Source organism: Panthera leo, chromosome C1, assembly GCF_018350215.1.
Source record: "Panthera leo isolate Ple1 chromosome C1, P.leo_Ple1_pat1.1, whole genome shotgun sequence".
In the NCBI taxonomy this organism is placed as follows: Eukaryota; Metazoa; Chordata; class Mammalia; order Carnivora; family Felidae; genus Panthera; species Panthera leo.
The window spans coordinates 82,851,948-82,872,228 of NC_056686.1; the positions used below are offsets into that span (position 1 = coordinate 82,851,948).

The 20,281-nt window shown below is 33.0% G+C and overlaps 1 protein-coding gene across 6 annotated transcripts in view; it reads right to left on the reverse strand.

The window, feature by feature from the left end:
• Positions 1-20,281, reverse strand: part of DPYD (dihydropyrimidine dehydrogenase) — an 858,821-nt gene that overhangs the window by 733,881 nt on the left and 104,659 nt on the right. The window lies entirely within an intron of this gene.

The window sequence follows — 20,281 nt, forward strand, 5'->3', positions numbered from 1 at the left end:
TTTTCTAAGTTTTTATTTTTTTAATTATAATTCTGAATATATTTTTAAATGTAAAATTAACTTAATCTTACATGAGACTAATAAGTTTTGAGAAGATTTATGCAGTATAGAATTAAATTTTTGACTAAAAACACATCCATGAATCTTTTGGCATATTAGATTTTATATATAAGTTAGGTAATAAAATAATTAGATTTAGCATTTTAGCTAATCTAACAAACGAAAACTAAATAACAATGTGTTCTTTCCATTTTAAATTACACATACATATGCTGGATTTTAGAAAATTACAGAATTTAGATTAATAATTTTCAATGTGTAAGAATTAATTTAAAAACTATTGATATATATGTGTATATGTATATATATGTGTATATATGCATATATATACACATATATATACTATTTTTACCTTGATTTAAGTCAGCAAAATTGGGCCAAAGATCGTTTTAACAGATAGTTATATGCTTTTATAGTGAAAATCTTGAAAATTATGTATACATATGTACTGTGTATATATATATACACACAATACATATACATATATACCTAATACATATCCATATATACTGTATATACTGTATATACTATATATATATATATATATATATATATATATATATATATACTATTTATACCTTGATTTTTTTTAAGTCAGCAAAATTAGGGCAAAGATTCTTTCAACAGATAGTTAATGCTTTTATAGTGAAAATCTTGAAAATTATGAAATATATCTAAAACACTTTGAATTCTGAACAACAGTCCTTTTTTGGATATATAAATTGCAAATATCATCTCCTGCTCTATGTCTTGTCTTTTCATTTTTTAGCAGTGTCTTTTCATGAAGAAAATTTCTTATTTGTAATGAGGCCCGATTTATTATTTTTTATGGTTAATAGTTATTGCCTTTTGTGTCCTCTTTCAGAAATCTTTGGCTTCCTCAAGGTTATGAATATATATTCCTATATTTTTTCAGTAAACTTTATTATTCTGCATTGCACATTTAGATGTTCAATCTTTTGGGATTGACATTTGCATAAGATGTGAGATAGGAAATCACATGATATAAGTAATTAATTAAATCAATAGTAATTATTGAAAGGACCATCATCCCCACTATAGTTAATCTTTTCCATAAAGTAAATCACAGTATATATTTGGTCTGTTTCTGGAGTCCATTATGACCCCCTACTCAATTTCCTATACTTGTGCCAGTTTCACATTATTTTAATTACTTACACCTATAATAAATAAAAAACTCCTACAGATAAATATAAAAAGGACAAAAAGCTCAATGACAATAAGCAAAAAACTTATACAAACACTGTATAAAAGAGAATATCCAAAACTGCTAATTAAAAAAACAATATGCTGAATATTACTACTCGTGAGAAAGATGCAAATACCATTACACACCGTGAAAATGCCTACAACGTAGATTATATAGAGCACTTTTTGAGTATAAAAAGCAACTGAAGCACTGCTGATGGAACTAAATTGTTACAATCACCTTGTAAAGCTTTTTGAAGTACTTTCATAAGCTGAAATCATGCCTAAGAATACACCCAGAACAAATTTATAATAGGTTCACCTAAATCCATGTACAAAAATGCTAATAGCACCATTATTCAAGATAGCCCAAAACCAGAAACAAGTCAAATGTCCATCAAGGTAGAATATATAAATAGGCCATTATACACAATGGAAAACTACACAGCAATAAGTATGAACAAACTACATGGGGCACGTGGGTGACTCGGTCAGTTAAACCTCTGATTTAGGCTCAAGTCATGATCTCAGAGTTCTTGAGTTCAAGCTGCACGTTGGGCTCTGTGCTGAGAGCTCAGAGCCTGGAGCCTGCTTCAGATTCTGTGTCTCCCTCTCTCTCTTCCTCTCTCCCCTCTCAAAAATAAATAAAGGTTTTAAATTTTTTTTAAAAAAAGAATGAACTATAGCTACATGCAGTGACATGGATACATTTCATAGATACAATATTGAGCAAAGATGTGACACACAAAGGAACAAATAGCAAAATTATTTCACTTATGTAAAGTTCAAAAATAATTAACCTACAGGTGCCTGGGTGGCTCAGTCAGTTAAGCATCTGATTTTGGCTCAGGTCATCGTGAGTTCAAGCCCCACATTGGGCTCTGTGCTGACAGGTTGGAGCCTGGAGCCTGCTTCAGATTCTGTGTCTCCCTCTCTGCCCCTCCCCCATTCGTGCTCTGTCTCTCAAAAATAAACAAAATTTTAAAGAAATTTAAACATTAAAAAATAGGCAAAGCTACAGTGAATAATCCAAAAATGAAAAAAAGAAAACCATCCATTTACATAGCAAAAAATAAAAATATTTCTGAATAAATTTAACAAAAGTAGCATATGATTTGTGCACTGGAAAGCACACCTCAAGATAAAAATTAAAGAAGACAAAAATAAATAGAAAGACATCCCATGTTCATGGATTAGAAGACTTAATAGTGTTAAGATGGTACTACTCCCTAAGTTGATCTAAAGATTCTATTCAATTCCTGTCAAAATCCCAGCTGACATTTTTTTTGCAGATTTTGACAAGCTGATCTTCAAATTCATACAATAACAAAAAGGACAAGGGTAGTCAAAACATTCTTAAAACCAGAAGTGAAAAATTGAAGGACTTATATTTCCTGATTTCAAAACTGACACTAAAACTAAAGTAATCAAGACACTGTGGTACTGGTGTAAGAACAGAAACACAGAGCAACATACATCCACAAAAATATTTGTATACAAATGTTCATAGCAGCATTATTCGTAACATACAAAAAGCAGAAAAAAATTCAAAAGTCAAAAAGTCAATAAAATCATAAATGTAGCATATTGATACAACAGAATATTATTTGGCCATAAAAAGAGAAGTTCTGATACATGCTACAATATAAATGAATCTTAAAAATATTATGCTAAGTGAAAAAGCCAAATAGAAAAGGCCATGTTGTATATGTATTTCCATTTTTATAAAATGTCCAGTATAGCAAATCCACAGAGACAGTAAGGAGATCAGAGGTTGCCAAAGACTGGAAAGAGTGGGGGAATGAGTGATGATGGTAATGGGGTTGCTTCTGGGGGAGATGAAAGTGTTCTGAAAGAGTGGTGATACATGCACAACTCTGTGAATATTCTAAAAACTACTGAATTATACACTTCAAAAATAGTGAACTTTATGGCCTGTGAATATTATCTCAATAAAGCTCTTATTTTAAAAACATGTAAAACTAATCAAGATGTTAGAAGCTGGTGTATAGTACTACAGGAGACAAAAGAGGGTCTTCTAGGGAACTGTTTAATTCATTTTGTGAAAATTATGGAATTGCATATTTAAGATCTATTTTTCCGTTGTATAATTATAGTGCAATAAAAGTTTTTAGTAGAGAGTTTGAATTCTGGTTAAGAAATCATAATGCCTCTGTGTGTGTGTGTGTGTGTGTGTGTGTGTGTGTGTGTGTCTCAAAATAAATTAATTAAAAAAAAAAAAAAAAGGGAGGGTGCTTGGATGGCTCAGTCGTTAAGTGCCCCAACTCTTGATTTTGGCTTAGGTCATGATCTTATGATTTGTAAGATCGAGCCCTGTGTCAGGCTCTATGCTGATATTAAGGAGTCTGCCTGGGATTCTCTTTCTCCCTCTCCCTGACCCTCCCTTGCTCGCACTCTCTCTTTCTGTTTCAAAATAAACAAACCTTTAAAAATAAAATTTTAAAAATGATAAAGAAAACAAATCATAATGCAATCACATAACACTACAGTTAAAATTTTAAAAGGCATATACAAAAGTTCAAAGTATCTACCAGTAAATATTAGCTACCAACTAATAATCATGAAATAACATTTTATAATTTATTAAAATTCTGTATGAAAAAGCCAATCCTGTAATGAAGTCTAACATCCTTATTGAAATGAAATAGTAACTCAGATTATAATAAAATGTTGAATAAAATAAAATTCAAAAAAATGTTAAATAAATGTTCTTTCATGTTACAGTTTTCAGTATTTTCCAAAGTTTGTTATGGGTTTATATTTCTTTTGACTTAAAAATAATTAATTAATAAAGACACTTTTAAAGTTTTGGAAATATTTTTATATTTTATTTTGAATATGCTGGGGTTTTTTAATGTTTGTTTGTTTACTTATTTATTTATTTTAGAACAGATCATGAGCAGAGAGAGGGGCAAGAGAGAGAGAATCCCAAGCAGGCTCCCGCCCTGTCAGCACAAAGCCAGATGCAGGGCTCAAACCCACCCATGAGTTTATAACCTGAGTCAAAATCGAGTCAGTCACTTAATCAACTGAGCCACCCAGGCACCCCAAATATGCCATTTTCTTAATAGAATACAATAAAATAAGTGCTAGGAATAAAAGAAATTTAAATATAAAACAGGATTTTTTCAATACTTCTTAAATTTTTCTATTAATTATGCACTGAATTAAGATTTTTCCTCCTAAAATTGTTTGCCAGTAAGCTCATGAAACTTTTCACATTTCAAATTATCCAGAACATTTCCCATCATCTTTATTTTTTTAATTTAAATTTTATTTTTTTTAATTTACATCCAAATTAGTTAGCATATAGTGCAACAATGATTTCAGGAGTAGATTCCTTAATACCCCCTACCCATTTAGCCCATCCCCCCTCCCAGAATCCCTCCAGTAACCCTCTATTTGTTCTCCATATTTAAGAATCTCTTATGTTTTGTCCCCCTCCCTGTTTTTATATTATTTTTGCTTCCCTTCCCTTGTGTTCATCTGTCTGTGTCTTAAATTCCTCATGTGAGTGAAGTCATATGATATTTGTCTTTCTCTAATTTCGCTTAGCATAATACCCTCTAGTTCCATCCTTGTAGTTGTAAATGGCAAGATTTCATTATTTTTGATTGTGGAGTAATACTCCATTGTATATAGATAGATACCACATCTTCTTTATCCATTCATCTATTGATGGACATTTGGGCTCTTTCCATACTTTGGCTATTGTTGATAGTGCTGCTATAAACATTGGGGGTGCATGTGTCCCTTCAAAACACCATAGCTGTATCCCTTGGATAAACACCTAGTAGTGCCACTGTGGAAAGAATATCCAATGGAATAAAGACAGTCTCTTTGGTAAGTGGTGCTGGGAAAACTGGACAGGTTTCTTTACTTTTGCATACCCAAGGAGAAGTATAACAATTTACACAAAGTAATAAAAAAATAAAGCCATGTGGTAAATTCAATTATATCCATTTGCTACATTCAACCTATAACAGCTTAATGTTAACAACTGCTACTCAAATAATGCCTTTTGGGGCAAATGAATACCTAAAAAGATCCAAACAAAACTACTAGGTATATGATCTTTGGAATATACCATTTTTAACCTTAATATAATTAAAGACTTAATAATATGTGACTAGTATCTATCCATAATTCTAAACACATCTCACAATACAATTTTTAAAATTGGATAATATTCCCATGCATCCATGTGCTACTATTTATTTAGCCAATTTCTTTTTGGTTTGCTAATGGTATTATTAAACATAGGATAGAAATGGATGGTTGAAAATTAATTAAAAGCTTAAAAATTATTTTAAAAAGAAAATTCAATGTTCATTTATAGAGATTATTCTGATGTATCTCAAATTGTTTTCACCTAAAATGCATTCGAAGTATGTGACTACCGTATTCTATGGTACAATCACTACTCAAATTCAAGGTTTCTGATTCTAATTTCATTCATTTTTTTCCCCCATGTTAACCATTAATAGAAAACAATGTATATTTTCTCTTTGGTCATATAATTTTACTTACTTTCCTCTGCAACTAGATTTGCTATCAACCCAACTCCATCAATATAGATGAATACAGATGAATATAGATGAATATAGGTGAATCACTACTAAGAGTTATGTTTAAATCTTAAAATGGAAGAAAGTTTCGTAAACTTTTTCTTTCGAACTTTACTTGATTCTTGATATGAAAAATAGCACTTATCTTTTAATTCGATGCTTCTCCACAGATGGTTTATAAATCAGATGTGGGAATAGATATTTCTATTTAATTGCTATGGGCATATTTGTGAAATCTCTAATTTTAAATATATACACATATACATATATACACATACATATATACATGTTTTTGCTAAATGGAGTCATTTCATAGAAATAAATCTGTCCCTTGACAGGATAATTTTGTTTTTTTATGGTTGAAAATCTTCGAAACTTTGCATTTACTGACAGGGATTAACAAAATCAAACACTACATCTGAATCTCTTTATTTAACAACAAATGTTTTGAATTAGGGTACTGTCTTTAAGGCCCACAATGCTATAGGAAATGTGAGATTTAATTGTTAAAATCCATGAAAGAGCCTGATAATTGCACTACTGTAATTAAGACAGAATTTTAAGATCTCAGTTTAGCCATTTAAAGTCACTCCCTAGACTAGAGGAATAATGCTCATGGCAAAAGAAAGTCACAGATAACAAATATTTAAGGCAGCCTGTACAACAGTGTGATAGTAGCTTAGACTCAAAAGCAAACACAAAAGCCTCTTGTTATCCCAATATCCATGTCTGAAGTACCTTGGGAACAGGTGTATAATACAATGCAATTTAAAAAAATAGCTTCTTACTATTTCTTATGATTTATAAATACCTCCCCAAAAAAGTTAATCTGATCAATTTTTGGAAAAGGTTATTTTACAGTAAAATCCATGTGTAGACAGCCTTCTAAAAACAGAATTCTTATGGAAAGTTTTCTTTTTCAAATTTATATTTTTAAAAATATGTGTTTTCAAAATCTCCCCACAGGTCCAGATATTACAACAAATGCATTGCCTCCTTTTCCATTTATTTTTGAGAGACAAAGAGACAGAGCAAGGGAAGGGCAGAGAGAGAGGGGGACACAGAATCCAAGGCAGGCTTCAGGCTCCCAGCTATCAGCACAGAGACCTACACAGGCTTGAACTGACGAGCTGTGAGGTCATGACCTGAGCCGAAGTTGGACACTCAACTGATTGAGCCACCCAGGTGCCCCCTCTCATTGAAATTTTAAACTTTATCTTGGCCTCCACAGTTGCAAAAGAACAAGTTCATGAAAGACATTAAAAAAGAAACAAAATTACTGGATTTTGAATTCTTAAGCGTTCATCCCTAGCATAAGCCATAGAGTTGAAAGACCATTTGACTAGTTTTTCTGCCACAGGAATAGATGAAAACATTCTCACGAAATCCGAAGAAAGAGGAAAATTGGATACAGAAGCTTGAAGTAGCCCCACTAAGCTCACTGTGGCTCCAGGAATTGAGGACAGGTTCTCAGCATTAGTAAGAGACAGTGTTCCAGAGCACTTATAGTTATTTCCTCATTTTAATGATAAGAAGACGTTAGTAGTGATTTTATCTGGAAGTGGTTAAAATTACATATTGGAATGGGAACTCAAAATGAATATTAGGTTGACTAAAAAAAATAATACTCTGTTTCTCACTTCCTGGGTCTGCACAAAGCTTATTGTGCCCAATAGAATAATAAAGAAAAAAAGTAAAACTCTGTAAGCATTTAAATAGTCTGTTACCTTCACCAAAAATACTTCCATGTCCTGAAATGGAAATCAAATCCAATATTTTTTTTCAAAAACAGTATTTCAAAGAAGAGATATGAGATTAATTATAATTCAGACAAATGTTATTCTTTTACCATAATGAGAGAAACATCTCCAGCAGCTAGTACACTTATCTGCTCATCCTATCTATAAATAAAATTAAGCCATCAGATCCACTGGGTGAGAGGCAAACAGACTTACTGTTATATCCACCATTAAGAACATGTCCATAGCATTAGGGACAACTATAAATAAAGTATAGCCAGTGTCCTATCAAAATCTGTTCTTGGGGCACCTGGGTGGCTCAGTTGGTTAAGCATCCAACTTCAGCTCAGGTTGTGATTTCAGGGTTGGTGGCTTGAGACCCTCATCAGGTTCTGTGCAGACAGCTCAGAGTCTGGAGCCTGTTTCAGATTCTGTGTCTCCCTCTCTCTCTGCCCCTCCCCCACTCATGCTCTGTTTCTCTGTCTCAAAAATAAACATTAAAAAAATAAAATCTATTCTTGTCCTAGTTCACATGAGTATGAATCTCAGAAAAATTATAAACGTATTTTTATGTAACCAAATGTCTTACTCTGTTGTTCATTCTTGGGAATTCTATATTGTAGTGTAGGACTATCCCAGAAGACAATTTCAGGTGTAAGTAAAACATAGGGAACTTAATTTCCAGGGTACAAAAAACTTCCAAATAATTCTAAAAAACTACCTTGTCCATGGTGATGACTTACATTTCCTTCTTTTCACGTGCCTAATAATTTCCTTTGATCAAGGTTATTTCATGAGAAAGCTGCAAGCATCACAGCAGAAGCAAGGTGGTGCAAGTATTTGTAGGAAGGATAAAAGGGACAGCAAAGGGTGAATAAAAGGGAAAAGGGGACACAGAGAAAATGAATAAACAAACCACTACTCAGATTAGCAAACACAAGAACAAGAAAAATCGGTGATTAGTAATGAAACACTGGAACAAGAGGCAGGCTATGAGCCTACAACTATGGAACAAGCAAGTGGGAACACACAGGAAAAATGGAAGGACAGTAAAGGCAGTGGATTCAGTGCTGACCAAATATGTTATTTACTATAGCAGGCAAAGGTTATCCTTACTTAATTAGTAGGAAACTGGAAATTCAAATTAGCAACATGGGAAACTTTTTGGCATATAAAGATGAATTACAGTAAACTAGCAAACCTTGAGGACCTTCTCTGTGTTAGACACTTTTCTAGAAGCTTTGCCCATTTAGTCTTCACAATAACAAAGATATCTATACTTTACAAATGAGGAAACAGGCATAGAGAAATTAAGATAACTCGTTCAAATCATACAGTCAGGAAGGGATTCTGAGATTCGAACCCAAGTAGTCTGTCCTCAGAGCCAGACTCAAATCCCTTAGAGACTGCTTCAAAAAAGTAAGCTGAATAAAGTGAATATAATAAATTTCTGAACAGGTCCCCCACCCCCCAGGTGTTAGTTGTGAAATTCAGATACTAGACTAGATGGATAATAATAGTTTACTAGGAAGGTGGACCTAAGTTCTTAAAGAATTCTTATTTCTGTCTAGATGTGCTATACTTTAAAATGTAGAAAAATAAGGAATCTAAATACACATGTTTAGGCCAAATTAATACCCATAAATATTTTTCATGTAACAGTCTTTATTTGGGTCTGTGACACCACTGTGACAAATATAATGAGCAATTAAATCCCCAAGTGCTCAGATTTTGGCAGCAATTAAAGTAGAAACTAGAAACTAAGCATCAAAAAGAACTGGTTTTGCTGGCCTTCTGCCAAATAAATCCCCATGGGTTGAGGGAAGGTCTAGTTTCAAATGTGATAGATTTTACAGTATTTTATATCTCATCTGCGTTAAGGATTATATAAAAGTACAATAAAACAAATAGAATATCAGTAGCAACATGGAAACAAAATAACACACAAGGAGATCTCTAAATGCTAAAAAATTTAAATAATATTACTGGGTTATCTTTGTTTAAGCTATAACAAATTCAACCAAGTATCTACTGATTCATATGCTAGATGGAGCTGGAAATAGGCAACAAAGTTAGCAAATCATATTACTAAATTTAAAAAAAATCAGGATATTATCATATGACTTAATTTCCACAGGACTGCATTTCCTTTATGAAATAATCATAACTAAAACTAAATAGGTTGGATCTAAAATTTATATATTAACCTAAATTGTAAAAATTAGAAAACTACTTTTAATAAATGAAGAAACTTAGCTCTGTATTATTAAGGTCCCAGAGAGTTGATGACATAGCTCCTGAAATTAAGTCTTGGAATTACCAAATCATAAAACCTCAAGTTAATCAATTAAATTTCAATTCAGAATAAATTCTTGAAAATTCTACTGTATGTTAGGCATCATACAAAGCACCAGGTATATAAAGATAAATAAGTCCCCACCTTAATCACAATCTAATGAGAATATAGAGAAGAGAGAGGAATTCATTCTCCTGGAACAGAGATTTTTATAAAGTTTATTACTTCTGACTCCTTAGCATGTCTTTTAAAAGAGTCAAATTTTTCCAGATTAAGAAAAAAAAGAAAAAAAGGCTAAGGTAGAAGTGACTTCAGCCTCAGACTGCAGTGTTACTGCCTGCCTACTAGCTACTTGATCTTAGGCAGGCTACTTAACTCAGTTATTTACCTTCTAGGGCTGTAGGGATATCTCTACGTCCCTATTCAGTAGAAAGAAGTTACAGAAGATAAGACCTTCCACCCTCAGCAACCTTAAAGATTTAAGGGTCAAAGTTGTTCAGTGGAGAAAATGATGGGAGAAAAAAAAAACAAAGGCAGGACTTTGCTGCAGCTAGTAGTCTTTCCTGACAGGATCCTGAGGCATACAGATTTAACATTCCTACAGCTTCCTCAAGGACTTCCTTTAATGTTTTACCACTCTAGCTTTGCTCTGGTTGATGTACTTCTTTCTGATGACTGTAAACATCACCCCCCTCCCAAACAATCATCCTTCAAACATATACATATGATATATATTTGAATGGTCTCATGACTAATGTCTTACTTGACAATAGAATATAACCTTATCTTAACAATAACTAGTCCCTCAAGGTCCTTGCTTTCAAATTCATTAAAGATTTATAGTATCCCTAACTTCAACTAACTAAAAAGTATATAATCAGTCACTCCTCACGATCCCAGTGTAGCTCTTTCTGCACATGGGTCTTGTCCCCATGCTATAATAAAAGCACTTTTTTGCATGGAAAACAAAAAAATTAAATGAGATAATATATGCAAATCATTTGATACATTGAGTAGAAGCTTTTAAATAAACAATGGAAGAGGAGGAAAAGAATAAAGAGGAGGAAGAGGAAGAGCATCCATTACCCAGCATAATCCTAAGGGATAAGATATAAAGTGAAGTAGAAAAATGTGCATTTTCATGTTTTCCAGGTGATTCCTAGGAATAGTAGAGTAAAAAAAATACAGTCTTTATGGAAAAAAAAAAGAGTTTTCAACGTTTTTTTTTTTTTTTAATTTATTTTTGGGACAGAGAGAGACAGAGCATGAACGGGGGAGGGGCAGAGAGAGAGGGAGACACAGAATCGGAAACAGGCTCCGAGCCATCAGCCCAGAGCCTGACGCGGGGCTCGAACTCACGGACCGTGAGATCGTGACCTGGCTGAAGTCGGCCGCTTAACCGACTGCGCCACCCAGGCGCCCTGAAAAAAAAAGAGTTTTAACTTTTTGGTCATAAGATACCTGTGAGAATATAAGAAAAATCATGATCCTTTCCTCTTAAAAAATTAAATTTTTACACACACATCCCATATTCAAAAAATACAATTTCAATTCAATAAGGTAACTGTTATCCAGCAAGTATGTTTCATGTGCAGTGGGAGGATCATTCCTATATATCAATCATGCATTAATGATCATTACAAATCTCGGATGGTTGGAAGCCTGCAGCATACTATATTTTGAAGGACCCACAGGGAATTATCACAGGGGAGGGCACAAGTCTTATGGCACATTTTAAAATCTGAAGAATTTAAATAGCATACTCCAAGTCACTACTACAACTCTAAGGTGATTTAACATTGATTAATTTAATGGTTTTCTTTGGACAATAAGGCAAATCAGGAAAAGATAATACTAGTGCCTATGTGTCTCAAGTAGTTAGAAATTCCTAAGGTCTAGGTTCCTATAAAGAATGAATAAATTAGGTTAACTTACTGTTCTAGTAAAATGTTATATTTGAATTTTGGCACTCAACAAAACTAGCTCAAATGAAATTGTTTATAAGTCAAGTAAGAAATAATGATTATATTCATATCTTTTAAAATTCTAGATGAACATTCTAATACCAATATACCAGTTCTAATCATGAGATTCATATTTCAATAGATAATTACTTTTCCCTTTGGTATGTCTTAACTAGTCTAATCCTTTCAGGGAACATTAAGACATAATCATATTTAGCTAATGTCATTTCACTAATGGTGGCCAGCTTACAGTCAGGCCCTGTCTAGGAGAATCTTGAATCACAGTGAAATGGAATATAATATGGTAGGAGAGGTACGAGCTGTGGAGACAGTAAATCTGTTTTTAAGTTCTAGTTTTGCAATTAAATTGCTTATGTGTTCTTAAGAAAATGCTTAACATCTCAATCTGCAAATACTCCCTCATAGAATGAAGATATCAACGAAGATGATAAAAGTAATGACACCCCATTAAAGTACTGTTGTGAGAATAAATTAAGAGATCATACATGTGAAAATATATTCTAAACAAGAAATGCCTTTTTAAATGGACAGAATAAATCTCATTCCCAGGTTCATATTCTCAATCAAAATGTTTTTACTTATATTTTAACTTTCATTCATGGTAAGAATTAAGTAATCTTTTAGTACTTTTCTAAGGTAGCAAAAATAAAAGCAGTTCTGCTGCAGAAGGCTATCTGTTGATCATTCATTGTTTGTATCTAAGGGAGGTCAACAAAATTCTAGATTAAGAGTTTTTTATAATTACCACACAGTTCTTTACATAATGCATGGTTATGTTTTGATTCTCACATGGTTTATAGGATAATCAAGTGAAACACAAGTATCATTCTTTCAACAAATAATGTGGAGTACTGTGTAGTAAACACTGCCAGTCTCAAATCACCACAAAAATCGCCTTAATATTTGCTTTTTGGAAGTAAATATTATTATTTACTTGCACACTTAATTTTGACAAGGGGAAGGCTTTCAAACAGCGATTAAAATTTTTTAAATATTTATTTATTTATTTATTTATTTATTTATTTATTTATTTATTTTAGAGAGATAGCATGAGCAGGGGAGAGGGGCAAGGGGGGGCAGAAGAGAGGGAGGGAGAGAGGGGAAGAGAGAGAGAGAGAGAGAGAGAGAGAGAGAGAGAGAGAGAGAATCTCATGCAGGCTCCACACCTAGTGCAGAGCACAACCCTGGGATCATGATCTGAGCTGAAACCAAGAGTGAGACACTGAACTGACTGAGCCACCCAGGCAACCCTCAAAGAGCAATTTAAATAATGAAAATCTACAATTTCAACAAAGAAAGTCTGCCCACTTTCAAGTTCTTAATGACCCAACCAATCTCATTTCCTACCAGGCTTCCCATGCTCAACTTGCTTCAGTCACAGTGCCTCCTTGCTGTTCCTTCTACACAAAAGCACCCTTTCTCCTCAGGGCCTTTACCCTCTGCCTGAAATGGTCTCCCCTCCCTCCCCTGCCCCCCACCCCAGAATTCACATGGCTTAATCTCTCATCTCATTCAGGTCTCTGTTTAAATGTCACTTCTTTAGAAACATCTTCCCTGACCACTGTCTAAAAATGAACTCACCTTCACTCTCTGCCCCTTTGTCCTACTTTATTATTATTCTTCATAACACTTACTATACTTAACATATTATGTTACAGTATTTTTGAAATACTGTATACTCCATGAAAACAAAGAGGCATTTGTTTGCTTGTTAATTTACTACTGCACTTCCACATAGTAATTAACCATTAAAGGTTTGTTGAATGGAAGTTCTAGGAGCTTCTACATGCATTTAGTCACACACGGATCAGATGCTACCTTCAATTAAAAGAAAGTGGGGGCACTTGGGTAGCTCAGTTGGTTAAGCTTCCGACATCGGCCAGGTCATGATCTCACAGTTTGTGAGTTCGAGCCCCGCATTGGGCTCTGTGCTGACAGCTTGGAGCCTGCTTAAGATTCTGTGTCTCCCTCTCTGTCTCTGCCCCTCCCCAGCTCATGCTCACACTCTGTCTCTGTCAAAAGTAAATAAACTTAAAAATAAATAAATAAATAAATAAATAAATAAATAAATAGAAGAAAGTGAAGTCAGTGAAGGCAGCTAACTATTCCTCCTCCAAGAGACCTTCCACTGTAGCCTTATCTTGATGACTATATCATGGCCTGAGAGGTTCTTAGTCTTACAAACTAAAACAGTTAATTTCCTCAGTCCCTGACAATGAGTCTGCCTTTCATATTCTGTCTCCCACTAACCAAGTTAACAGAAACAGATGTATAAAACGAGAGTGCAAATGCACTCAATTATTACATGAAACTGTTACAAGGATCAGGCATTGTGATAACATGATCAGTGAAATTTAACTTTTAGGAAATTCAGTATGGAATGACAAGTAAAAATCAAATGTTGCCTAGTGAGCATAGATTCTAATCAAAAGAAATCAGAAGCTTTTAAAAGTTTTTTTTCAAGAAGATTGCATTGAGTATTCTTGCATTCCACAAAGGGATCTATACCAGTGACAATACTTGGCTTAACCAGACACAGCCCTTGTTAAGATTTACATATGTATGCGTGTATGTATGTATTGCCTGTGTTTAGATTTGTAACTCATCATCTCCTATCATTCTAGAGTTAATCCCTTTTAATGCAAACTTTGGCAGAATCCCAAACAAATCTTGATCTGCCACTGAATCTCCCAAACCCTTTTAGTTTTTCCTATATATACTCACAAGTCACACTCATGTGTAGTTTCTGATAAAAAATAATCATAATCATAATCAAAATCAAAAAGAAAATTATTTGCAAGTCAAATATACCAAGAAAACAAGGACTTCCAAATAAGTATTTTACAAGTTGCTAATATAGTGAGAAACAGAGAACAAAAAAACCTGAAAATTCCAGAAACTGTTGGTATCTATAGACTCTGATAAAAATAAGAAAAGTGGGGGGAAAAGGTTGTATTGTAAATCAATCTATATTTGTATCATTTTCTCCAGATTTCGCTTCAATTCCCAGTTCATTTCCAGCAGCCCCCCATTCCATTTCAGCTTTATGATCCCTACAAAATAGTATTTTTGTGTATATTTTCTAGATGAATGGCAAAAACCTACTGGCCAAACTCACCTTGCTATGTTCAGTGATGCAATGGAAGATGGACAGAAAGCTACAGAAGGAATGGATGTTTTGATCATCTTATCTGTCTCCTAAGCTCGTCTATGTGCTCTCACATTTAAACACTTCTTTAGGACCAGGGTGGGTACAGACCAGAGTTAGCAGTACAGGTTAGCTCCCTGCAGGCATTTCCTTGTTATGATCTTCAAATGAATGAGAGGACTTCATGTACTTTCAAATGCCCTTCTGGTGGATATTCTGTGCCCTGCTATGTTAAATTAGGCTACTATGAGAAAACTAATTCCAAGAAGATCAAAACTTTCCCAAAAGATAAGTCTTCAAGTATGATATATTTATGAATTAGCTTCTATAAAATGTCTTTTTACCAAAACAGAATATTAAATTCATTTTTTAATACTAATAAATTCACAGTACCAAATGCTTCATGTACTGGCTGATTTGTTATCGCATGGAAGAACTGATGCCAGCATTGAGCAATCTATATTAAAATGACCATCAACCACCATGATCCAATAGCTATTTGATGTATGGAAACTTAAAAGGAAAATATTTACTAATAGTTTTTACTAACATCAGTATTAATTAGCACATCATTGAATTAATTATCACCACCAGAAAACCATAGGTTTTTCTAGTTCTGTAGGATCTTAAACTTATTCTAGATTTAAAGTTTGATGTAATCTGGAGGTTTTATATTTAAAACAATTCCTTGTCCTTGGGGAGTCTCCTTCCAAGGTAGCAGGCAATCCTGGAATAGGTGCCATCTAAACAGATGAAGAGAACTTTGGGGGCAAGGATGAAGGGTCACAAAGGAAAAACAATTCCAATATTATTACCCAGGACATCTGTGGTGTTTCTCTGTATCTCAAAAACAATTTTAGATAGTTAAATTTTTCATATAAAGGATTATTGTTAGGAATATTACACAAGACTGCTACACAAATATCTCATTTACTGAATCCAATGTATTTGTTCATGCATTTATTAACTATTTAGAAAACACATCATTCCCTGTGTTTAACAATTAATTTATACTATGCTTAATTTAGTCAAAATCTACAAAAGTCAATTTATACCACAGAATTTTGTAAATGCAATGCATTATGTATTATAACAATACCATACAGAGTGTGTAAGATGTAAAGTTAGGCACTAGGTATATTCACAGATATGAACTTTTCTCTATACCGAGAAGGACCACTTATTTCAATATTCTATTTTAAACATAATAATTAATAGCTGCCTATGTATCACTTTATCTATCTCAATTCCCTTATCTGTAAAAAAAAAAAAAAAACCCTTTGAGATGGGAGCAAAGTGAGTCAATTCAAACAGAGAGGCGGCATTTGCTAGATTGGGATACTGACATTTAACAATCTTCAGTGCATCACAAATTTTAAATTAAATCACAAAGAAAAATATGCAAACCAATTCAACATAAACCTCCATTAACAGTACCTAAATTGATAAGCTGATTTTTGTTTAAAAAGGAAAAATATGCCAAAGGTTTCCCTATATACAGTATGGGATGCTTGGTATTAGATAAATATCAAACAAATAAGAAAACCTAAAAGAGTATTTCTAATTATTTATCTTTCAAATCACTGGTATATGTTAAATTTGTGAGGAAAGAGTAATAGAACCATTTAAATTCTTGCATTAACGTAAAGTTCAGGAAAGCAATCACTTTTAAGTAGCAAAACATAAAGCCTTGCAACATCCTTTTGGTTTTGAAAAATTAAAGGCTTTTACTTAACACTTACATAAATTTGTATGAAAAAGCGAAGTTGGCAGAGACTTCTAAATTCATAACAATTGTCTATTAGTCTGTTTTTAATAATTTTTCTTTGGCATGTAATCCTCTTTAATTAGATTCCACTCTCTGTTGTTTCAAGATTCCATAAACTGGTGTCTTATATACCAGCTGCTAAAGCAGGAGTTACTGTCTAAATGATATTCACAATGAGTATTTAGAAGGTTTACAATTATACCCTTGCTAATAAATTGTGCTATTTTCCCCAACAATTTTAAGTGCTAATCTTCAGAAGGCATTTTAAAATTAGCAAAAATTCTGTCAAGAGATTTACAAAAATTGTTAGCATGAAGATAATTATGTCACAGTCCTTGGACTCCATCTCTGATTGTGTGCATAAATCAGAAAATGTCAGCTGTGTTTTCCCTTAATAATTATCCTTACAGCAATATATTATAGTCTAAACTCCTATTATAATTTCTGTTTCTGGTTTCTAAAACACCAGTTATTTCAAAAGTTTGGAACTGATTAAATATTCATATTCTCAAGAATAATAAGTAATTTCAATTCTAAAATCTTAAGTATCAGCGATAAGTAGATCAATATGGAAGGTATAAATTCAGTGTTCATGAACCATCTATCCTAAGAAACTAAACACTTGAATGTAACATTAATTTTTTTTTAAATATTGATTAGGTAAAAATCTAACATGGCAGATAGGAGGCATACAGAGGTATAGATTTGAGTATAAATTCTAAGATATATTTACTATGTATTTCAATGCCAGAGGCACATGAAACAGTATCTGTGTATCTGAAATATGTATCAAGTTATTTAGCATCTGTCAATATATGTTTTTCTTTCTGATAAAAATATGACTTTCATTTCAAAAGGTATGAAATAAAAAATAAATTATCTCCTTTTATTGAGATAATCACAAATTATAGCTGTATTTTGATTTACTCTGACTAAACAGAATAGACCAAAAGAAATTCTGATAAAAGCTCAGTAATCAGGATAAAAATCAAAGTCTTAGACATTGGTTTATATTTAATTAGCTATACCAGGAAGAATTTTGTTTGGTGTGCTTCTCACTATATCAAACACTTTAGAATTAGCAAAGATAAAAATTCCAGTTCTCTATACTTTCACACTGTAATTTACCAAAATGGCTGGATGTAACAGTTAAAAAAAGTATGAGCGTATTCAAAAACAATGAAAACAAATGAGAAAACAAATGAAAAAAGGGTGACTTTTCCAGGAACATTAGCTTAATGAAAAATATTTTGTGAAAAAAGTTTTGAAATATCGCCTGCCATCAAAGTCACATTAATAGAGTCACATTTTCCATGTTACCCAATATAGTGTCCTTTCCATGAAATCTCAGAGTAGAAAAAAATGTATATATGTGCATTAAGCAATTGATAAATAATGGAAACTGAGCATTATTATTAAATTTAACATTATAAATCCTGAAGTCATATTAGGTTAACAGAACCCAGTGCTAGCCCAAAAAAGAGTATAGAAGCTAGAATCAGTGATTTCAGCAGATCCTTGTAAACCAATTTTCTGCAAAATAAGTTTGTAGCCTTAGAAACCAGACTTTTCTTTTTTGATTAAACCAACCAACAGACAAAACTCTCTCCTACAAAATACATCAACAGTTTCCACAACTTCCTTAAAAATATTTTACTAATAAATATATCAAGTTTTACTCTTTTTACAGTATACTCCCAGTAAAAATCACATGCTGAAAGTTCTGCATGTTATAAACAAATTACATTTTTTAAATATATTTTTTTAATATTTTTTAATGTTTATTTATTTTTGAGACAGAGAGAGACAGAGCATGAATGGGGGAGGGGCAGGGAGAGAGGGAGACACAGAATCTGAAACAGGCTCCAGGCTCTGAGCTGTCAGCACAGAGCCCGACGCGGGGCTCAAACTCACGGACCGTGAGATCATGACCTGAGCCGAAGTCGGACGCTTAACCGACTGAGCCACCCAGGCGCCCCTAAATATTTATTTTTAAGTAAGTTCTATAACCAATGTGGGGCTTGTATTCATGATCCCAAGATTAAGAGTCCTATGTTCTACCCACTGAGTCAGCCAGGCCCCCCAAATTAGCATTTTTAAGTTTTGTTTTTCTTTAATTTCAAATTTTATTTAACAATTAGATGCTCAATTATGAAATATATGTCCTTATAAAATTGGAAAAAATACAATTATATACAAATTTATCATCTCCTACCCCAATTTCTAATTCCACTCCTCTGTGCGAGCCATTTTAACCATAATTACTATCTTTCTATAGAGGTTTCCATGCTCACATAAACATATGTTTTATGGGGGCGCCTGGGTGGCTTGGTCGGTTAAGCGGCCGACTTCGGCTCAGGTCATGATCTCACGGTCCGTGAGTCTGAGCCCCACGTCGGGCTCTGTGCTGACCGCTAAGAGCCTGCAGCCTGTTTCAGATTCTGTGTCTCCCTCTCTCTCTGCCCCTCCCCTGTTCATGCTCTGTCTCTCTCTGTCTCAAAAATAAATAAACATTAAAAAAAATAAAAAAAAAAAACATATGTTTTATGTCGTGGTTTCTCTCTTTCTGTGTGTGTGTGTGTGTGTGTGTGTGTGTGTGCATGTGCATGTTTCAGTGGGGTCCAACTTTACAAAAAGTCGGCAATTTTTTTTTCCAAATAAAATAAATATATGGATATCTTACCAATTAAGAAATATGTCTAAAATTCTAAAAACAGCTCAAATTCCATATTTTGTTTAACAATTTTATTTATGATAAAAATATACTTTAATCATGGCATTTTATTCTTATGAGTAATAATACAGACTATTGGACATGGGTGATGGTAATTTCTCCTAATGTGGGATAAATTCTTCATAGCAGAAATATTAAGATCTTTTTTTTTTCATTGTGGCATACATTATCAGCATATTCACCAAGTTTGTGCCATTCCAAAACACAGTAGCAAAGTATGAAAGTGCTTAGTGACCTGAAACTGTTAATGCTGGATATTATTAATCTCCTAAGTGTTTACAAATTGAGACTAAAAGACATTTTATAGTTCTCTGGCTACTAATGAGAGTGAACATATTTTCATGTGTTTATTGCCTGCTTATCTTTTCTCTTTTAGATATTTCCTATTCATACCCTTTGACATTTTATTTATCATTTACATTATAAATGTACTCCCAGACAGTCGTTTATATTTAACAAGTTTAGGGCACATTTTGCCACAAAATCATTCCTTTTTTGAAGTATACTAAGAATAATAACAATAATTGAAAAATGAAAAAAATAACAATCTCTGAGATGGAGTTAAATGGATTTTTACTGGAAAACTTATATCATTAAAATATATAACTTAAGAAAGTATTAAAAATTATAAAGTGTTTAAAATAACTTACAACAAAGAAAAAATAAAGAGAATACGCCCCACATGTCTAATGAAATAACAATAAATGTTTGAAGTCCAATGTTGTAGCATTTTGATTGAATATGCTTTGGACA